The following is a 22,178-nucleotide window of genomic DNA, read 5'->3' as shown; positions in this document are numbered from 1 at the left end:
CTCCTTTAATATCCTCGCTCGCTTTCCTCTGGGCATTTATTGCTGTTCTTTCTAGTTCAGTAACCAGTGAGCAGAAGGTTCATTAAAACTAATTGAATTGGAAACTTGTCTGCCCTGGGAAATGTTAACTCTTTGTTGTTATCTCCAGGAAATTCCTTTTGTTATTTCCCTTTGAATCCCACAACCAGGCTCCAACACGGCCATACCCACGCCTGATGAGCAGCAGGGAGGGCTGCAGCCCCGCTCCAGCTTCAGAGCTGCATTCCGTGCCGTCAGCCGGGCGCGGCGCCCGTGGGCAGCAGCGCTGCCGCTTGAACCCCGGGCGGCTCTCCGCTGCATCCCCCCAGCTGGGAATTGGGTGTGCTGCAGGTGTCTGCCGCTCCTTCCCTTCCACGCAGCGAAGCAAGCTCCAGAACTGGGGGTTTGGGGCTCCTGCCTGCTCCAGTGGAGACCAGCGCACGCCAGCAGCGCGGAGCGGAGGTCGCATTAAATGAGCAACTCGGCGCTGCGAGGGAGCGCTGGGCAGGGTCAGCCTGCACCGCATAGCGAACCTTCCCTCACTGCCTTCTTTTAATCATTTGTGAGCAATGCTTACAAAGCAGACGGGACACGGTGCCTCACCCAGCTCTGTGCAGCTTGAAAATATCGACAAAATAAAGCACTTGATAATAGTCACAGTGGTAGATTTTTGACAGCTTTAAAAATCAATCGAAAATAACAGGCAACCCACTGTTGCTAATAAAAGTAAATATTTATGACTGATTTGACTGAGCTTCAATACCAGTCAATCACTTTCCAAAGGATCTTTGCAATTCATTAACCTCTTTTTACTGGTCTTGTCCCTGTTGGTATTAGCCATTAAAAGAGAATAAGGGAGGGGGACTTGATTTTTCTATTCTCATCATTCATAGCTTATTTGTTCATTCCCTCCATTCCCATACGTTGCTGTTAAATTGATTGTCTGTTTAGTCATATGAATGATAAAGTAGCTGTGCCAGGAGGAATGAAAGCCTCCATTAATTCCTGAGAAGGGTGGGCTTCTTTGATTCAGCCTCAGCTTAAACCCAAACTACTTCCCCTAGTTTCCTACAGCACCAGTAACTAAATTTAGACCATAACATACTGCTGATATTAAGTGCCATAATTCTCCCCACAAACTTTTTGCTGTCAAAACTTCAGGGAAAATTATATTTATTAACAGCTGATAAAGGCTGTTATCATCACTCTGGTACCCTTAGTCTGTAAGATGACAGTAGAAGAAAATAAACCTAATTTCATTTCGTAATGTAAATGATTTCTAAAAAAGTGTTTGTGTGCAATAACGAAAGAACATCACGCAGTTGTTCCTTAAAATAAGGACGATAACATGGGGTCTGACTTACCTAACTCACACCAACCCCATACGATTGTTTTTATTTTAAACTGATGAGCCACGGTGTTATTCTAAACACAACATTCAGATAGAGAAGCCATGCAGTGCCCAATCCCTTTGGGATACCCAAAGCGATGCTGGTGATGATGCACATGAGCAGATAGATGCTTGCATTGATGCAGTGCTGCAGTAAATGGACTTCCAGTTGTACATCACTTGCCCTGTGGCTGAGGAACCCATTTGTGGAGATAGACAACATCTGCAGGATGCAATTAAATACTCACTCCTACACCTCTTTGTATTCTACATCTCCTCAGCAAAACACTTTGCAACTCATCACGGTTAGGGTATAATGATGGAGAAAGCCTGTCCCACCCCACAGCAGCTCTTGGCAGCTGTCAATTCTTACGTGTGGAGTTTGGTTTTCCACCATAACCACCAGTTTTCTACTTCCCTCTTTCACACAAAATACCTGTGAAACAGAGCACTGTAAAGCCAGTATTTTTCTATCTGTGAGGCCATAAAAGCCAAGGGTATGGAAGTGCAACGGCCGTTAATGGGACAACAGATTCCTCAGAGAAGTCTCCTGCTCCATAAAGCAGCATTACACAAAGGGGGGTCATCTGCATTCATGGGATTGTCAACTGTGTTCCCTCACACCCAGCACAACAGCAATGCAACAAGCAGCTAAAATCCCTGTCCTTCAGAACGGTGAAGGGAGAACCCAAAGGATGTTAGAACTAACCGCATCGCTTAAATAACTGTCAGATTGCCACGGATAATTCACAGCAAACCTTCCAGTTCCATCACCACTCCACATCTTCACCATAGGCCCTCCCTCTGAACCTCATTTTGTCACACACGCCAGGCAAAAGGGACCGTGATCAGGGACCTCCCAGCAGCAGAATGAGGGCAGTCCTGAAGCACCGTGCTTTCTGCTCCCCTTGAAAGCAGAGCAAGGCAGCAGGAAGGACATCCAGGGCTCTGCGCAGCTCAGGGTACCTCCCAGCTCAGGCTCAGCACACTTCTTGCAGCCCCTGAGGTCGTCATTCATCCCTTTGTCGCCTTCAGACTGGATTACTGCAAGGGGCTGCAGCACGAGGCTGTGCCAAAAGGTCACTCGCTCTCCATCTGGTGCAGGATGTGGCAATGGGATTATTTAAGGTCGTCAGCTGAAGACGATATATCTTTATATCACGACGGTAGAGGCCATCCTACTTCCTTATTCACTACCAGGACCGATTCAAGGTGATGATTATGGCAACGGATGAATTACGTGCGGACAACATTTTTTTGACAAATGTCCCACCCTCTTCTGCTTATGAATTATCCCTACATAAACTTCTGTTGATACTTATTTGTTACACTCATTTATAAGCTACTCTGATTTATCCAATGACTCATTGACAACAACAAGGAGAACTAGAGGTTGCTGACAGACCACCCAGCCTTGCCTCGGGCTTTTGTTTTCTGGCTAGCCATTTCAGCCACACGGTGCTGTTTCTCATCAGATAGTTATCCTCCAATTTCCAAATGGTTTGCATACCCCCAGCTAAGGGAACTCAGACTGAACGTGAAGGTCTTAACCATTTGGCAGGGAGTATTCAATTACAGAACCTTTACTCTGGAACTTTTCTGCTGAGCTTCTGAGAAGACAACACCACTTTGTTTCTGCAAGCTCTCCTATTGTGTATAAGATAAGAATGTATTTTCACCTGCTAGTCAAAGCATTCCTTGGCTGCAGACTTGTACACAAAAAATCTCTCTTTTGCTCCAAGATTCTAACTTGTCATAGAACCATGGAATCATTAAGGTTAGAAAAGACCTCAATGATGATGAAGTCCAACCATCAGCCCATCCCCGCCAAGCCCACCAACCACATCCACCTGAAGGAGCAACTTTTATAATCAGCAGAACAACTGCTTCTCATTCTTCAGCAAACAAGATCTTAAACTTTGCTTTTGGAAATCACTGCCTTGTTCCACGTGATGCAGCATGACAATATTCAATGAGGAGCACACTGAAGGTAAGGAATGGTGTCACATCGCTGCCCGCACGCTGGCACAGAGCCCAGCTCACCCTCCTACAGAGCTCGCAGGTAAAGACAGGATCCACACAGAGTCAGACAACATAAATTCTGTTTAGGCAGAACTCAGGCAATAAGATAAAGATCACAAAAAAAAACCTTTTATCCTCCTCTTTCACTGAAGATGAATGAAATCCTCTTTAAGTGTTTGCAGTAGGTAGGAAAGCCACACAAAACTATGGAGAGGCACACATCACGTAGAACAGGAAGCTATTATCCATTTCTGTGTTCACACCATCTGCTGATTTTGTTCAGGCTTCTCCTCAGATCCAGCACAGAAACACACAAGTGACCCCAAGAAGATCCCTGTGCCCACATTCCCCAAATGAGGACGGCAGCAAGGCACGGGGTGTGCTCTCAGCAGCACCAACACAACCCAACCAGTGCTCCGGGATGCTTGTAAGTGTTGCAGAGAGTCTTACAGATTGCCTGTATAACTTCTGCTGGGTCTCAGACTGTTAAGTCTTACGTTTAACCCATTTTGAGGACATCTGTAATGGAAGACAATGCTTGGGAATGGGCATTCAGACATGACTGTCAGAAGTTCTGCTGACTGCGTGGGGCGCTTCGCTTGATTTCTTGTAGATAAATACAGAACATATTTACAGCTGTCAATGACAGATGTTCAGTGCAAATATTATTCCGGCAGATTTCTTAATCAGATGGTGTCATGTAATGCACGATAGCATCACTTCTTTAAATAAAAGTATGAATACAGTGAAAAAATTACCATTCAAAAGGCAAAACTATTTCTGCACAATTCCTAATGAACCATTATTTTCTCATCAACAGAATGATGCCACAAGACACACAAAACTTATTTCCTAGTTGCAAGAAACCAAATAATTTAAAATTATATACATGTTCACCTTCATGTTCAGGTGCAGAGGAGTCCCACACTCTATGACCTGTATTTGTTCAGCACCATGGAAACCATTTCACTCCATTATCCAAACATTATTTACATAAAACCAGGAGGGAAAAGGTAAGAGAAAATAAAAGTGACACAGGCAGAAATAATAACAGCAATTGGATTCATGGTGGGGAAGTGGGCAAGGAACCAAGAGGGCTTTAATGAAATTTACATGCACTGAGGGTATCAGCGTATGAGGAGCTGATTGCATCAAGATGGGATAAAAAGGAAAAGTCAGGGCTTTGTGAAGTAAGATTTTGTTCTTCCTGCAGTAGCACTGTGTGGCTACTTTATCAGAGCGATAAGTCTTACTGAAACAGAGCAGAGAGACTTGGCAGGAAAGCCATGATGGTACAACAGGTAAAGGAGCAGCAATCACAGAGCATTTGTAACGGGCAACCAAACAGCACTCTGAAAATCAGACACATCTGATGGGAGAAACATCGCTGCTGAAGGCTGCAAAGAGCTGCTTGAGGATGACATGTTCCTCAAACACCAGGATTGCTCTGAGTTCTGCCCCTCCATGCAGCCTGGGTGGGCTGCTGCAGCCTCCTTCACAGCTGCTGAAGCTCCCAAGCCCTACTCCACCCCCTCTAAGCATTCAGGACAATCAGAACATTGGGCATATCAGTGAAAGCTGAATTTAGCACAGACATTTCCCTGTTTGTCCAGCTCATCAAACCACTGAAGTCAAGAGTTCTGCAAATAAAGGAAGGGAAAAGAAGGAAAAACAGCAAGGGACCCAAGAACCGCCTCACCCAGTTTTTCTGCCTTATGCAGAAATACACCTCAACGGAGCACGGCCTCTCCCAGGACGTCAGCACCAGCCCTGACATCAGCAGCCCTACCCACAGCCACAGCACAGTGAGCTTCAGTGGGATGGCTCCCAAAGACATTCACAACCCACTGCTGGAACGCCAATACTTCCACGTCACTTAGAAGAAGCTAGTTTGATGTCTTTCACACTTTTAGAGCCAAATAACGCAATGGATAAGCACTCACAATCCGGCTCAGAGCAGCACAGGACGGTGAGCCAACCATTCACAACATGGCTTTTTTCTGACCTCACTGAGAGAGCAGTGGACCAGAAGCTGTGCTGATCCCTTCCATCCTGGGAGGGCAGCAGCTCCAGCAGCCAGCTCCCAGCAAAGGCATGAATGTACCAGTGTCTCAGAGAGGCCCCGAAGCCCATCAGACCTCTCAGAATTCACAGCCCAGCACAACCACAACTAATTGCTAACTCATTTTCACAACAGTAGGAGGATTAACTACAGCACTGAGGTTATCATTAGTTGTCGGCTGATCTCATCCTTAATTGCAACTGAAAATGCAATCCTCTTCGTCCTCTGTCATGTCTTAAGGTTTCATGGCACTGGGGTGTCTTGTGTGCTACAAAACATACCCTATTCTCATCTCAGTAATGACTATGTAATAAGCAAGTAAAGTTATCTCACGTGTATCACATGTGGTTTTCAGTGGTGTGGAAGGAAAGGGACCACTGACTGCTAAAAATAATTCATATCATCAACAGTTCTGAACTTCGAGGTGCAGCACAACACCTCTCCATACCACACCTCCCCTTCCCTGCGTCGAACAACTTCACAACAGCAGAAAAACATTTGACCTTCAGTGGAGTTTCACCACTGGAACAATATAATTACAAGTGAAGAAAATGGATAATTAGGATTAAAAAGAAGTTAAGAAATGGTTTCTTGCATTTACTAAAGCAGAAAAATAAACTGCCACTAACATACTGTCTTCATACATTAAGCGAACATTCTCAAATACTTCCCACAGTAGTTATTCTACACAATGTGCATTTAGTGCAGGCCCACATTTATCAGCGAACTACAGACAGTAAGATCTGGGCTGTATGAGTAGATGCTTTTCTCCACTCTTTCCCCCCCATCTAACTTGACAGCATGACAAACTGATGCCAGGGTGGGTTTTTAACTCATTATTGCCTTTCAGCAAGCAGGAATAAGGATGCACAAGGAGTGATTTGCTACAGATGTGAGCTCCAGAGATCCTATCTGCACTGTTTACAAACCCTGACCATCCTGCTGACGTCAGGGACTCACCCCTATCAACAGAGATGTGCAAGAACAAAGGAAGCTTGGGAGAACAAAAAAATGAAGATGGGGAAGTGATGCAGGAGCAATGAGACCAAGCTGTATCCTAAAAAAAAAAAAATAAATAAAAAAATACCCCTTGATCTGAAGCCACGTCTGCTGGTTTATAGATCAGTGAACTCTAAAGGCAGAGTAAAGGAAAGGAGAGCTATGACTAAAGAAACAGTCAGTTAGAAATATGTCAGCAGCTACAGGACACCAAAATGAGACCAGCTGTCTGCCAGACGGGACAACGGTACACACAGGCATAACAGCTCTTTGGAAAAGCCACAGCACTTGGTACTCCATCATCAAGCATGCCTAATTCCAGAACTCACAGAGCTCAGACAGCCCTGTCCCTCACTGAAGCCAGGAAGCCACGTTCCCCTCATTTAGGACTGCTAGAGCCCTGATGAAGATCTCACTGGGTGCAGTTTTACTGCTGATCACTGACACAGTTCGTTATCTCCTGTGACAGATGCAGTGCTGCCTCCTTCCCTTTGAACGATTTTATCGTGACCTTCCTTCTCTCCATGTGGCAGCTCCCACAAGCAGAATGTACCCCAACAGGGCCACACGTACCAACCCACACTGATAATATCTGCGTGTACCCCACAGCTGCTGACACCTGAAACTGTCTCAACTATTCTGAGCTAAAAAGGGCCATTCCAAACATACTACTGTGTGCATTAATTAACCACAACCCAACCAAAACACACCAGCTGGCTTCTTTTGCATTTGTTTTTTCAGATTTTAGAAGAAATCTCTTATATTCTATGCAGCTCTGACTCTGATCAGTTAGATCCTACATAACTCCAAAAACCAACCTTCTCTCACTCTAAATCACAGAATGGCCTGGGTTGCAAAGGCCCACAGTGCTCATCCAGTTCCAACCCCTGCTGTGTGCAGGGTGGCCAGCCACCAGACCAGGCTGCCCAGAGCCACATCCAGCCTGGCCTTGAATGCCTGCAGGGATGGGGCATCCACAGCCTCCTTGGGCAGCCTGTAACAGTGCCTCACTACCCTGTGTGTTAAACTTCCTCCTCATATCCAACCTCAATCTGCACTGTCTCAGTTTAAAACCATTCCCTCCTTGCCCCATCACTGTCCGAAGCTGAGGAGGAGCAGAGATGGTGTTCTCAATAAGGCAAACTCCACTCATCACCTGCCTTCCAGGAACAAAAAGGCAAATTAATTGTATGTAAATCAACTGGAAATGGGAAGAAACCTCAACATGTGCTTCCCCTGTGTTTAAACAGCCAGACAGAGCCTTGGGGGCAATGGTGTGCAACATCCCATCTGGCCCTTCCCCACCACCACAGCTTTTGTTTGGAGAGATCTCAGTGAATACTTCCACACCTTCTCTGGGTGTTCCAATCAATATAAAAAATGAACCACACTTGGTAAACACCGTGATCACATCAATTGCTATTGTATTTGTAATTACATTCATTTATCAAATGTGCTACTAGGATGATCATAATCATCTCAACATATCCATAAAAACTATCTAACTAACATTATCTCAAGGTGTGCACGCATCTCTAAGCCATGAATCATCCGTCCTGAGTTACAAACTTCGTACAGTTACAGAGGACTATTAGGGGAAATTCTGAACTATTTAGAGACTCCATTTTCATTAAATATCATCTTCCTGTTCACCTGTGGTAGTAATAAGGGAAAAAAAAAACAAGAGGACTACGAATCAAAACTCTTAATTTCACTTAAATAGGAGCATATTTTGTTCCTGAGGTGCGGATGTCAAAGGGCACAGCAGACTGACCAGACAGTGGTAAACCTGTAATTCAATGCACCTCACTGATCCTAAGTACAGGTTTATTTTGAGTAAGTGAGAGATGACTGATGCCACATCCTTGAGTACAACACAGAATAAGAACAGTGCATTTCAGCTGTTTTCCCTCTCACCAGGACCACCACGATCCAATACAGTCTGTGTTTCTCAGTCTTCAGACAGCTGTTAAACACGTGTATTAAGCAAAAAGGCTTATGGATGATAAACATTGAGCGTTCTCTGCTTAAATTAATGGAAAAAAGGACCCCTGTCCCCTCCTCCCCCCCCCCCAAAAAAAAAAAAGACAAGCACATACCTGTAAGAATCTACTTTGTTTTCAGCCCTACCCCTGTTTCACATCTGTTGTCTTTCCCTGCATGCATCCAAATAATGCATTCCATTGCCCACACTCAGGGAAATCTCAGAGTATGTTCAATGGTAGAAACATCTGAGCTAAAAAGGACCACAGTGATCACCTCATTTCAACCCCCCTGCTACACGCAGGGTCACCAACCACCAGACCAGGGTGCCACATCCAGCCTGGATATAAAGCAGTTCTTTCCTATTTCCCCTTCAGTCACTGATGTCCTGGGCCATGGTGATGCACAGCGCCGCTTGGAAACTGCCGCAAGGAAAATGTAACCCATTAATAAAGGTACAAATTAGCAATGGAACACTCTTTGCCCAGCACAATGCAGAGCACAGACTTGCAGTGACCTGGAGCACACTGACAGAGCTGCTCTGCACTTATCAGCAGGTATGAAGTGCTTCATTTTAAAAATGCTCTGTACCTACAAGGCTGCACGCAAGCAAACAGGGCTTCTCTGGCACGATGTGGAGACTGAGCATTACGATCTTCACCATAACTGATGCCCTCAACCACCACCAGATGCTCTGCATACATCTGAGCCCTCCTGCATGCATATTGCAGCCATTACGTCACAGGAAACGACGATGCCAAGAGTAAGCCAACGGATGAAAACCTGCCCTGTAAATCTTACCCACATTTCTTACACCAAATTCTTATAGGCAAGGTTTACCCGGTTCCTCCAGGTCTGCTGACCAACAATGTGCTCCTGAGATGCTCAGAAAGAACCAGACGCTGCCCAAAGTGCCTGAACACAACCTCTGCCAGTTCCTGCACACGTGGTGATGCTGACTGCTACAGCCCAAAGCACACTGGAGCCTACAGAGACTTTCTCCCCACTTTTAGGAATGGATTTTGGATCACACCCTACAGGAGTTCACACCCTACCTTCATCCGTGGTTACAGAACAGGTCCCTAATCTTAATTTACACATCTGGTTTTGAAACAAAAAGTTATTAAGTCAGATGAATAAAAGGACATCTCCAAAATGCTGCATTTCCACTGTTCTCTTTGGAACATCATCATCTCCTGCCCAAATTCCATCAAGAATCCACAAAAGGGAAAGACTGAAAAGTGACCATTCAGGAACTAATTGATAAAATTCCACTAAAAGAGAATTATCAGTATAATTTCAGCTGTTACAATTGATTTATTAGTTAAAACTGTGCTTATAATCCACTGCCCTCCAGATGAAGAGGTGGTTTAGGCTGGGTGGTACCTTGATCACTTACAAAAGATCCAGGGTAAACCCTGAGCAATCATGCGTTGCATTGCCTCCAACAATCATGTAGTCCTAAAACAGACTCCTACACTGAATCCATTAACAAAATTTAGGTATGTAAGCACTATCTTTTGGATGTTCTGGAATATTAATTGTAACTGATATATAAAATGCATTTAATTACAGCTAAGTGTGAATATGGATGAATGGCTGAGCACAGAAAGCATTACACATACCCTCCAGTTAGCATCAGCTCTGAAGCACAAGCTTTGTAACGTAGAAATAGTCCATCAACGAAGTTAAATCACAAGGGAGAAGCACATTCTAGCCAAAGTTAGCTTGTTTTCTTCCATCACCTGTGATTCATGCCCCGTTCATCCAATGTCTGTCATTAGGACAGAAATTAAGTCAGTAGTTCTTGGGAGAGGATTACAAATGGCAACTACCTTCAGATGAACAGAAGGCTGAGAAATATCAACATCATCTCCATGATTCAGCTCCTTCTGTCCAACAGACTCAGAAGTGAGGAGCTGTCTGTTCTGTCTCTTGGCCAATGTGCCCAACAGCTTCCCAGCATCCTCCATCACCGGCCATTCACGTGAGGATGCAGTTGGCATATTGCACTGTGACTGCTGGGAGCAGCGTGGGGAGCCCAAGCACTGTGTTCAACAGACAGGCACCTCCTGAATCAAGGAGTTAAACTCCAGAGCCACTTCCCTCCTTTCTCCTTTTCTGAGGGGATCTGAAAGAAGCAGTAAGCTGGAATGACTCTAAGCCTGAAGTAACGGCTCTGGAGAAGTACTGTTGCTACATAAATGCATCCCTGAGTCACAGCAGCACTGCAGCCTGTGTGAGCCAGGAGGACGAGCTGTGTCCCAGGAGCAGCACAGACCCCAGGTTCCTGTAGCTCAGATCCAACACCAGGCCTGGGCAATAACGGATGGTGCACACACAGCAGGCACCAGGCAGCACCTGGGCAGCCAGGCACAGGGCTGCTCATCACATCCACAGCAAACCAGCTCTAAGAAACCGAGGGTAACTCTGACTAGATTTCCCAGCCTAGTTCATTTAAAGTGAGAGGGATTTGTTTGCTTTTGAGGAGCAGGCGTATCTTACTCTGTGGCCGTTTGTTTTTTTTTAAACATTAACTATAAAAATCTCACAGCACCATATGTAACACCATTATCTTTTGGGGATACATGCATTTTCCAAGCAGTCTAATGAACAACCTTGCCTCCGCACAAGAATCTCTGCATTCCTTATGGACAAAGTACAATTGTTCCTCAGCTCTACTGCTGTATTCCACTGTAAGAGCAAAACAAACACTCTAATAGGACTCGCTTGGCTGCACCAGCACTGCTTGTGAGATAGGCAGTGCGTTACTGGTACAGAACCACCAGGCAGCTGGGCAGTATGTGGGATCCCAGCCAGGCCACAGAGACGAGGGAAGCACAGCATACGTGTGTCATGGAACACAACCACTGCGTCACACAGCATTTCCCAACGAGCAGCACCTCGCACACGCCTGCACTCTCACATACCCTCCATCAAAAATACAAAGAGCCTCACGGCAGCCCACATCACAGCGTTTGGCGAGGCTCGGCTGCTCGTTCCGGGGCTCAGGGGAGCCGCCTCTGCTTACAAATCACTGCTCGACAACCGCAGTTAGTTGGCATCGCTGCCACCCAGCAGACTTTAAACCAATAAGATGTTTGCCTCTCCAAGTTCGCACAGAATTTGCGAGATCCATTCCGTTGCGGGACCCCGCCGGGCCGAGGGCACAAGGCAGCTCCCTGCGGGGCCGGAGCGGCTCCGCACCCCGGGATCCCGCAACGGGAGGCGGCGTCGCCCGGCCCGACCGCCGGCAGAGGGCAGCGGCGGGCAGCGGCGGAGCGGGGCCGGCAGGGCGGATACGGAACGGCAGCGGGCCGCCCCCATCGCGCCCCGACGGCAGCGGGACGGCGGCTTTCAAAAGCCGGACCGCTTTTAAAAAGCTGCTTTCAGACTTCTACTGAGAGGAGAACTCTTGCCATCGCCAGAGCCGCGTAACGCGTGAAATACGGGTTTAGGAGTGTCAGCGTCAGCTGGGAAAGCGCTCCCCCCGGGGGCTGCGTTAGGCCCTCTGCACAGCAGGATGCCCGCAGCACGCTGCCGTCGGGGTACGCTCGCGGGGATCTACGAGCGAGCGTCGCGGTCAGATGGCACAATCCTGCCGCGGCTTGGAGTCCAGCAAACCGCCTTGTTTTGGGTACGGGTGCATTTGCAAGAGTGGTAACAAATAACCGAGGGAGAACAGGGCGGGACTAAAAGACCAGTCAGCCTGTAGGCAGAGAAGTGGAACTGCACTACCAAATGGAAGGACTTTCCCTTGAAAGCCACTGTATCTTTGGGCCTCGCTTCTAGGTGTCAGTCGAGAACAGTGTTTTCACCAAGGCAGCTCTCACAATGCATTTATAATGCTCTTTTTGTCTAATGTTTCATACCCAATATCCACACAACTTCAGAACTATCTATGCCATCCCAACCAGAAGTGCTTTGAAATGCGCCCTTCAAAACAAACCTGGACTCCCATGGCTCACAGAGCTGCTGGAAGGCCTGGGAGCAGAGCCCAGCCCTCACACCTCCCAGCCTGGTGGGGCTGCTAAGGAATCAGCCCTGTCCTGCAACCAGCGAGATAAGCACAAGGATAACACTACAGAAGCATCCGCTCTTCTACAAGTGTCCCATCCCCCCCCAACCCACCCCACATCCCAGGCTGCCACACAAAACCCTACAAGTGTTGTTCTCCTATTACAATCAGATCTCAAAACAAGAAAATGCACCACTGAAAGTGAGGTGGAGAGCTGTTTACAGCAGCAAAGAACTGTGTTCAAGTGCCAATTATTCAAACTTGCGTGAGAAAAACATTCCGGGGTGAACAACGTTCAGCTCCTCCTTTATATTCATTCCTCAAAACGTGACATTTATTCCCCAAACCTTAAATATTTTCCCGTATAATCAAAAGGACTCTCCAGACGTATGAGAGCTCCACCCTACGCGAGTTGATCTCATGCAGCAGCTGCATCAAAACCCTTGTTAAAGCTCCACTGAAAAATATCAGAGCTGTGTTACTTCTTCCATGGCAAATAAGTTAACATATAGAACAACACATTCTCCCTCCCATATCCTCCCACTTAAAGATGCCCAAACCACAGCAAGCACCTTGCCTTTGTAAATGCTTTAATGGCAGTTCTAATCTCAGAAAAAGAAATCATCAGGAAGTGAGAAGCTATAAAATCCAAGAAGTTTCTGTAGAGCGTCAGATCTTTAAAGATGTCAAAGAGAAACACAATAAATATATGCTAAGCTAAAAGGGTAAGAGGCAAATGATAAGAGAGGGAGTCCAGCGTTAGAAAATACCCCCTGTAAGTTGGGGAAATGCAATCATCCTGCCAATGAAAAGCAGTCAACTCATACACTTTCTGTGCCACGCACACACCAAAGCAGAACTGTCAAACTGTTATAATTTGCATGGGAGGATTACAGATGAGACATACAATATTCTTTTGAAAGGCAGGGTTGTTTTGTTTTGGATCAGCAGCAATCCCCTGCATGCAGATCACCAGGCAAGGCAGCAGGAAGTCACAGCACCCATGCTGCAGGCAGAGTGGGGAATGCAGCATCGCTGCCTGTTCTGCACACGTATGAGCAGATCTACTTTCTATCCTGCATGCTCACAGAGCATTCTTTCTCCAAATACTCAAGTTTATTCTAGCATCTAAGCATACAAAACCACACAGCAGAAGCTAGCTATTAATTGCTCCTCTCCATCCTATTTCTAACCCTGCTGTGTCACAGATAACTCCGGACTGCTCACTTGGTACAGCCAGTTCTCTCAGCCCAAGTTGTGCAAAGCAAACCAGTGACCTCATGTGACTCAGCAGACATCAGAGAGGGGAAATAAACACATAAGCTGTTAGCACAGAATTGACGGTGGTCCAGAAAAGTAAGCCCTTATTCATTCTTCTCTGTGTGGAACTTCAACTGAGCAGGCCCCTAAGCATCCTATCCATTAATTCACATCCCTCACACGGAAGCATACCACGGTCATTCCTCAGACCCTACTGGGAAACTGAAGAGATGGAAAGAGATGTAACCTGCCCAATGTCTCTAATCACTTGTATTTAGAAGTGCTTTCCCACTTCTAAGAGCAGACTGCAGTCTGTATCAAGAATTAACTCGCCACTTTCCAGCACTCTGAGAAATATATGCCAAAGACAACACACAGGAAACGTCACTATTTACTTCTGAACAACTGTTCACAAATATTGTTAACCTCCACACAGACCACGTATCCCCAGACCAGTGCTCCCACTGGAACTGATAGAACACTGCACGGTTCCATACTTAATAACTGGTTTGCCAGACAAAAGCATCTTTTTCACCAACATATTTTTTTAATGCTCTGAAGATAGCATCCCAGCTAACAAAGATTCATTAGCTGTGAGAAACTGCTGGGAGAGAGTGACTCATCAGTCTGCTGTGCCAGCATTAGCATTGCTGTGCTCCACCAGCATCGCTACCTTCTGTGTGTGCTGGCAGTGGGTCCACATGGAAGCCTTACCAATCGAGGACGTGTGAAGCTATGGAAAATTTCTATTACAAATTTATAACTCACTGGTAGAAACTTGCTGATTTACCCACAGCAAGGCATTTCACTATGCACAGCAGAGGAATAAAGGTGCGTTTGGTTGAGACACCACTTTAGCGACTATTTTTCCACTTGAAGTTCCAGTGGATTTTTCTCTCCTGTGTTACACCCTCCTCCGACCTTGTTCATGAGGACACGCAACAAATTCTACTAGTTACAACAGCTGTGATGCTACATACGACCTGAAAACCTGTTCCTCCCCCTCCCCTTTACTTCTTCCACAATCTCCATTTCTTCCAGTTTCAGTACTTCACTTCTGCAAGCTCCCATTCCCTAAGATCAGGGAATGATCAGCGGTCAAGCAGCAGAGCTGGAGAACAGCAATGCCATAGTCACAGCCTGCAATCAGCAAGAACACACCAGGTTTAGGCAGGCTTTGGTCAGGCTGCTCTGGTGCCAAGAATGCATTGGCCAACACTGGTCAATTAACTCCTAGTCTAGCTAGAAGAAAGAACAAGTTTACTTAGGACTGGCATAATTTGTCATGATTTCATCTTGGCTCAGATGAGCAGTTTGCTGTATTCTGGGCTTACACTGACACATATGTGTTCTGTCTACAGCCGAGGACAGACATAGGCCCATAAGATGGGCTGACACCACAAACTACAGAAGACCACAGTTTATCCAGGGGGAAGGTCAGACCTAAGAAGTTTATCAGGTAATCCTATGAAATACTTGTTATATGCCAGAAAGCAGTACTACCCAGAGTTTTAGTTGAGAACTTCCATGGGGAAACAGGCATTAGAAGAAGCAATGAGACACTTCAAAGCAGTATGGCGCTTTGGATTCATTTTCACTTGGAGAAAACAGGTCATTTTTCCAGGGACTACCAAACCTTGCAGTTGATTCATATCTCATGCCCTGGTTTCAGAGGCAGCAGGTAATCATTTACGGAAGAAATAGCAACTGCTCTACTCACAAAGAAAATAAATCCCTTATGACAGGTTCTCAGCAACACCAGGCAACATATCCACCAGTAGGCCAATGGTCACGCACAGAAAGGAGAGCTGAACTCACCCAACTGGTGAAGGGGATCTCTAGCTGTGCAGCACTCCTCCTCAGCAAGCAGCCCAGGTCCAAGAGCTGCTCTTCCTCACGGCTGACTCTTATATGAGCCCAGGGCAGCTCCATCCTGAGTCCACTCCTTCTGTTCAGGTGTGGAGCTCAGGTGCAAGCGATGTTCCTGCGCTCCCTGGGCCAGCCTCCCCCACATCACCAGGTGCTCAATCACCAGTTCAAGCTGTGACCTCGCAGTTCCCCCACAGCAACCAGGCACAAGAGCTGGGCTTCCTGCTGGATAAACACACGGAGCTGTTTGCTTCGTTAGAGGAGCAGGTGTGTCCCAGATGAATATCAGCTGATGGAGGTCTTTCCAAAACCCAATCCTCCTATTTCACAATTCTAACAATGCTTTTAGTCATGAGGAGAGCTTCTACATGGCAATTAATGTCCTCCCAAAAACCAAATTTCAGTCTTGCAGTTTTCCAGCATGATAAAGAAACTGCAAACAGCTTCCATAGCCTCAAACTGATACCTGAGCAGGCAATCTCAAAACCTTCAGCCTCTATAAGGAGTACTAAACAGCCTTAAGGTTGCTGTTGAGTTTTCTTTGTTATCTGGTAACTGGCATAATTCACCCAGAAAGAACGTCCTCTGATCACAAATCATCTAAGCGCTGTAACCCCATCAGCGATGGCATAGTGAGCAATAAGACTCACCTCTATTGCATTTGGCTAAGCGGGGTATATTTTGATTCCTTTTGTTAGAAACAACAAGGTAAAGCAGGCAGAGATACAGGACAAGCAAAACACAGGACTGTCTGCTCAGCTAGAATTTGCAGAAATTCTGTGAGTGTATTTTCCCTAAAGAATCTTTGAGTGCGCTGGGTTGAAAAGGACCACAATGACCACTGAAGATGAGCAACTCTGAAGGTAGGGCTTCTCACTTGGCTTTCTGTGCTCATAAAATAAAGGCAGGAGTAACAAAAATTGGCTTCTTTAACTCCCATGGGTTGCAGTTATTACATCCCTGAACTACGATGGGTAAACCTATTGATACAGCCCTCCCACTGTCAGTAATGTTATGTTATGAGCTTGGTGCTGGATTTTGGTTAATTACTTTTGAACTCCACTGTATTCTAAAACAAGCAAGTAGGTATGAGGAGGTGCTGGATTGCCATTGGGGTGGGATTTCTGGGGGCTGCTCAGGTGAGTGCTTGGTCCTCAAGTACTACAGAAGTGACAGGGATCCCACCATCCCACTGCAATAATTCCTAATGTCTATGGCACGTGGATGGCCTGATCAAACAAAATGCAATGATCAATATGGCCACTGTTTGCTTTCTCTCCTGGTTTCTACAAACTGAGTATTTAGTTCTACCAGAATGTTGTAATCTCCATTTACAGCACATTATTTAAAGTAACTATTTTGTTGGCCCCATTTCCTCCATAAGAGATATGCAGACACTGCGTGTTGCTGATCTCATCTTTGCCTATCGACACGTTTTGCAGAAGATACCCATCCCATCTGAAATGTGAGCTCCAAAGAAGGAACACAGTCAACAAGTCTCTGTAAACTTCCAGAAAAGCATAAATAAAGGAGCAGATTTAATGTTTAAAAGTTGTGAACATCCATTTTTCTTCATCTGTTGATACTTTAACTTACTGTACCTATCACGTGTTTTATAGAAAACTAACAAACAGATCTCACAACTTTGTTATATACCTAAAAGAAGATAAATAATGTAAGCTAGTCTGAAACAAAAAAAGTTTCTGTATGTTGATATTCCTGTAAACTTCCAATATCTGCCAGCTCAAAAAAATCAATTCTCCATCAAACGATATATTTAAAGGAATATCTACAGCACTTACTGTGCTTCCACCTCATTTTGAATCAGCACTGAATTAAAAGCATTGGAGGAAGGCGAGGTACACACAGACTCAGAAATACTTGGAAATCTGGCGTTAGGAACATCTGAAAGCACATCTGTCAGAATCTCCCTTTAATCCTCAGGAGAACACCACTTCTTTTGTCAATTATTAGCATGATCTCAATCCGACACCCCCTGCCTTGGAATTCTGGAGTCACCCCCCATCTTTCAGCAGCAGCTAAGCACAGAATTAGCTCCGACAGCTGCTGGCGTCTGTGGCACAGCCTATTTCTGAGGGCTCAATGGAGACAGATACTCTGAAGCATGCCAGTACAGTGCTGAACAAAGGGAGCCATCCTCCCAAACACCCATTGCTTCATCCTTACTGCTATTAGCAGCAAATGACCAGAACTCCTGGCTAGAGCATTTACAAGGGCAGGGAATTCAAAACCAACATCCGAGGATCTCCAAATTCACCTGTCATCAATTTCAGGCTTGCCCGCATTACCTGCAGCAGCTGCTTCTGTCCCTCCCATTTCCCATGCATAAGGAAGTGAAGCACTAACACAGCCGTGGCCCGGCCCCAAAACAGGAGACGTTCCTCTCACAGGGATTTTAAAACCTATTTTCACTGCATACAAGCAGTAAGAGTTTTGGTCAAATAAAGGAATCGGGCTAGGAAGCGCTCACAAGCAGGTCATGCCTGGATTCCTTCAAAACAAATGTTTCAGTCACCAAGCTCTTGTAGTGAGATGAAGGTGCCTCGTGTCTTTCTAATTGCTCCTCCCGTATCTGCCTCAGTAGCACCGTTTTTATTAACGGATTACAATCAAATTTCTTCAATTTATTCCACATTCCTCAAAGTCTGCTAGTGTAAAGAATAACCCTTTTGAGCTACTGCCTTTCATGCAAACCCTCAGGTGGGTTCCAAATATGATTATATGATTACTAGACCCTACACATTCACTGGTTTCCATCATATCTATCATACTTGCTTCATTTCCTAAGAGAAAGGGCCTGATTCATTAAAAATTATATGCCCCATTTAAGCAGGTTTTCTGCATACTTTACTCAGGAAAAAAATGCCGAATGCCTTTTTTTCCCCCAGATAAAAGTATGTCTTTTTGGTGATTTATCAACCTCGCAGAGCTGGCAGAGAAGCGGCCGCCCCACGGAGCGGAGCAGCGCAAAGGGCAGCGCCCATAGCAAGGCCATGGTGATGGGCACTTCCTGCTGCCCACCGTGGCTTCAGATAGAGTGAGGGCCACGTGTCCTCACTGCTTGCCATACTGCATCGTTGTGCATTTTTATTCGAGCGCCGTGACCCAGCTTGAATATCCCAGAACAGCGGAATTCACGCTAAGTTTCAGTTCAGTTTGGAAAGATGCCTGTCCAGGAGTCTGTGGGTCAGATGCAACCCACGGCCTACGGGGGGGATTTCTTTTGCAGAAGCACAGATTTTCATATTACTGTAATTTATCTGTCTTTATTACTTCAGAGATTTAAGTGATGGCTTGCTGTTAGCCGTGCCACAGTTAAGCAGAGGCACTTTTAATAATACCGGCAATGAAGTTCACTCCTGGGCGCAGAACGCAAACAAGGTTTCCAGCCCACCTGGAAGCCTCCACGTGGAGTTTGCACAGTGAGGCACCTTTGCATAACCTCTGTATTATGACAAATTTCAGAACTGAGAGGAAAAGAAGTATTTCCAATGCTTACCTCGCTAAACTGCTGCTGCTTTTTATTTCCTTTTTGGTCTGGGAGGGAAGCAATGGGGTGCGGACAGAGTGATATGATACACAAAGGGGGAGATGTCCTTAAGTGAAGGTTGTTCTCTTACCAGCAAATTGCCGTTCTAGAGGTACTGAAGCTGAGCAGTGAGACCAATATCTCAGCAGATATTCCACCAGCACAGCAAGAAGCTCCCACTGACCACATGCTGAGCTGCTGTTGAAAGTATGGGAGACATGGAGCTGTGGAGTTCAGGGGAGAGAGGGCTCTGCAGTGAGTTTGTTTACGAGTCCTCTGCTGCGATCGTCCAACAAGACTCTGCACAGTTAATACATCTCAATGTATAATTCTAAGATTAAATTAAAAATTAAAAAGATTACCAAGCTGAGCAAAACGATCTACCTTTAAGATGATGCATTTTGTGCGGTCATTACTTTCAGTCTCAGCTTCAGGAGACAGATGTTAATACACGAGAACACCGCTATTCTACACCACTCCTCACCATGAAAACCAACAAAAGCCAATGTTTTTACATCCAGTGCAAGGAACGTTTATCCTGTGACACGCTTTTACAGCATCTCTGTCTTTTATACCATAGAAACCACGGCTGAATCAGACAGTTCCACGGATGCTCTTGCAGAAGGCAGTTATTTGCTAACCTATGCTAAGCATGCAGGAATAACAAAGGCCCTGCAGCCTCAGTCTCTGTGGACGTCTGAATCTTACATGCATTAATTGCCTCTCAATTAGACAGTGCCCAGCAGAAATGCCAGTGGAAATGCATTCTTACACAGCTGTGTGAGCCATTACCACGCGGGCATGCCTGGGATGTGGCTGAGCTAAAATTCAAGCTGTCCATATACCAATAGGGGATCGAGCTGTTCTCTGACTTTCATCTTTTAAGTTTTGTTCTGAACTCAGTGCCCGAGCAGTGCCATGAGGAGGGGGCAGTTATCACAGGGAATGCCTTTAGCTGCTGACCAAATGCTGCTTCACACCAAAGCTCATCCGGTCAGAAGCTCAGTTACTCAGAACTGTGCCACTTCAGCCATTATGTACCTGATTTTCAAAAGCAATCTATTCCACAGGCTGGCAAAAACCAAATGGTCACAACAAGCTTTTGCCTTGGCAAATGTAAAACTTTCCATCAACTCTAACAAAAGTGAAAAAAAAAGACCATTTTCTATGGAATAGTTAGATAAATGGCACAGCAATCAAAGAGATGGACTAAGCAACAAACATTTGAAGCCGGGAACAAATGCCTCCAGCCACTACAAGCTCTCATTTCTGCATTCTAACAGCACACGTGGGTGGGGGTTTCAAGCAGTTTAACTGGATCCCATTTCATCAGAAATGCAGATGAAAGTTTTCACGAGTGCTTCTACCGAATTTCCCTCTTCTCTATTTAATATGCTCTTTCAGTGCACGTTTTCCACTTGTTTCACTACCCAGACTGCTGTCCCAACCAAAAGAGCAGCTGTAAGTTGCAAACACTTTGCAGCCCCTCTCAGCACTCCTATCTGAGCTGCGCTGTTGTGCTGAGCAGCTCGTAGTGCAGCCAGCACCTTGCTCATCAGCCACGTTTGATCTCGTTTTGTGCCATTCCGCACACACGGCTTTGCAATTTTGCATTTCAGTACTTTTAGATCACCGAAAGAGACCATTTCGATACCCACTGCATCTCCCACCCCTGTGCTCAGCGTGACATTGACATCCAGCCCAGCACACGCGGGAAGCGAGATTAAATTGTCGGGAGCAGTAACTGGGAGCGGAGCCTGTGACAGGGAATCAGATCCAGGAAGGCGGGGTGGGAGGGCCTGGGGAGCCCTGCGGATTGGAAGGCCTGATGGAGTTTGGGGGGACGCGCTCGGAATCCATCAGCCCGTGACATTTGAGGGAGCTGTATGTTTTGCTTGGGAACGGCGCAGACCCCAGCGAGTTGTATAATGGAATGCGTCTCCCCGATGTAATCAAAGTTGACCTAACAGATTTGTCTTTCCGGCCATACAATCCACCAAAAATCTTTACTGTAAGGAAATCAGAACCAGATTCCAATGACAGAGAGAAAAATCACTTTTTAAAAACACAACGAGAAAGCAGCTCCTACCAATTACAGACACAGCAATGAAAACCACCTCGGGATGCCAGCAGCTCTCCTGCTCGCTGCCCCCAAGGAACCCAGGACACGTGCCTACAGAACCAAAAGCACCTCCTGATGCAGCACCTGAGGAACCCATTGCTGAGCCTTCAGCACCTGCCTCCAGGTGACCCAAAAAGCCAGCAGGAATGGGAGCTCCTGATGCAGGGGGTGAAGCAGCCCAAATGGTGACTGACATGGGAATGCAGGTGGAGCAAAGCTGTTCACGTTCCTCCATGCAGAAACATGGCACCTACTGATATTCATCAACATGTGTGAATGCTGATGGAGACCAACTGGTGGGTTTGAGCACAGTGAGGAGGTGCTGTATTTCAGCAGGGGTGACAGCAACAGTGGGTCACCTCCTCTGATGCAGGTTTTGAAAAGCACAATGTGAAGGCTCTTGTTCATTGCTGGCAAGAACACATGGCTAATGGTGGTGACTATGTTTAAAAATGGTGGGGTTTAGTTGAGAATTTGCTCTATCAAATAGTGTTACCATGCTCATTATATCTGTTGTAGTTTCCAAGGAAATAAATAGGAGGCATTACTTTTGGAGCAGCACACATACATGCATCCCAAGACAATTCCTCCTGGCTCGGTGTGGCCCAGGTAAATCCAAAGGTTGGACACTGTGCAGCAAAAGAAGCCAATGACAGTGCCTTCTACTGGGGCACAAGTGCTGTGGAGCAATAGAAGATAACAAAGAAGAAAAATCAGTTCACCCCTTCCAACAACCAGTGACTGCTCAAGACGAGTGCAGTCTCTATTTGGAGAGATGCTACTCCCTTGGCTGCTAACCCTCACACGAAGGCGAGGAGGGGCAGATCCTGGCTCCATCCCTGCTGTCACTCAGGTGCACTGCTTGCATCTGAGCTCCCTGCGTTG

This window comes from Tetrao urogallus, assembly GCF_951394365.1.
Source record: "Tetrao urogallus genome assembly, chromosome: 8".
Taxonomy (NCBI): domain Eukaryota; kingdom Metazoa; phylum Chordata; class Aves; order Galliformes; family Phasianidae; genus Tetrao; species Tetrao urogallus.
This window is presented reverse-complemented; position numbering follows the sequence as displayed.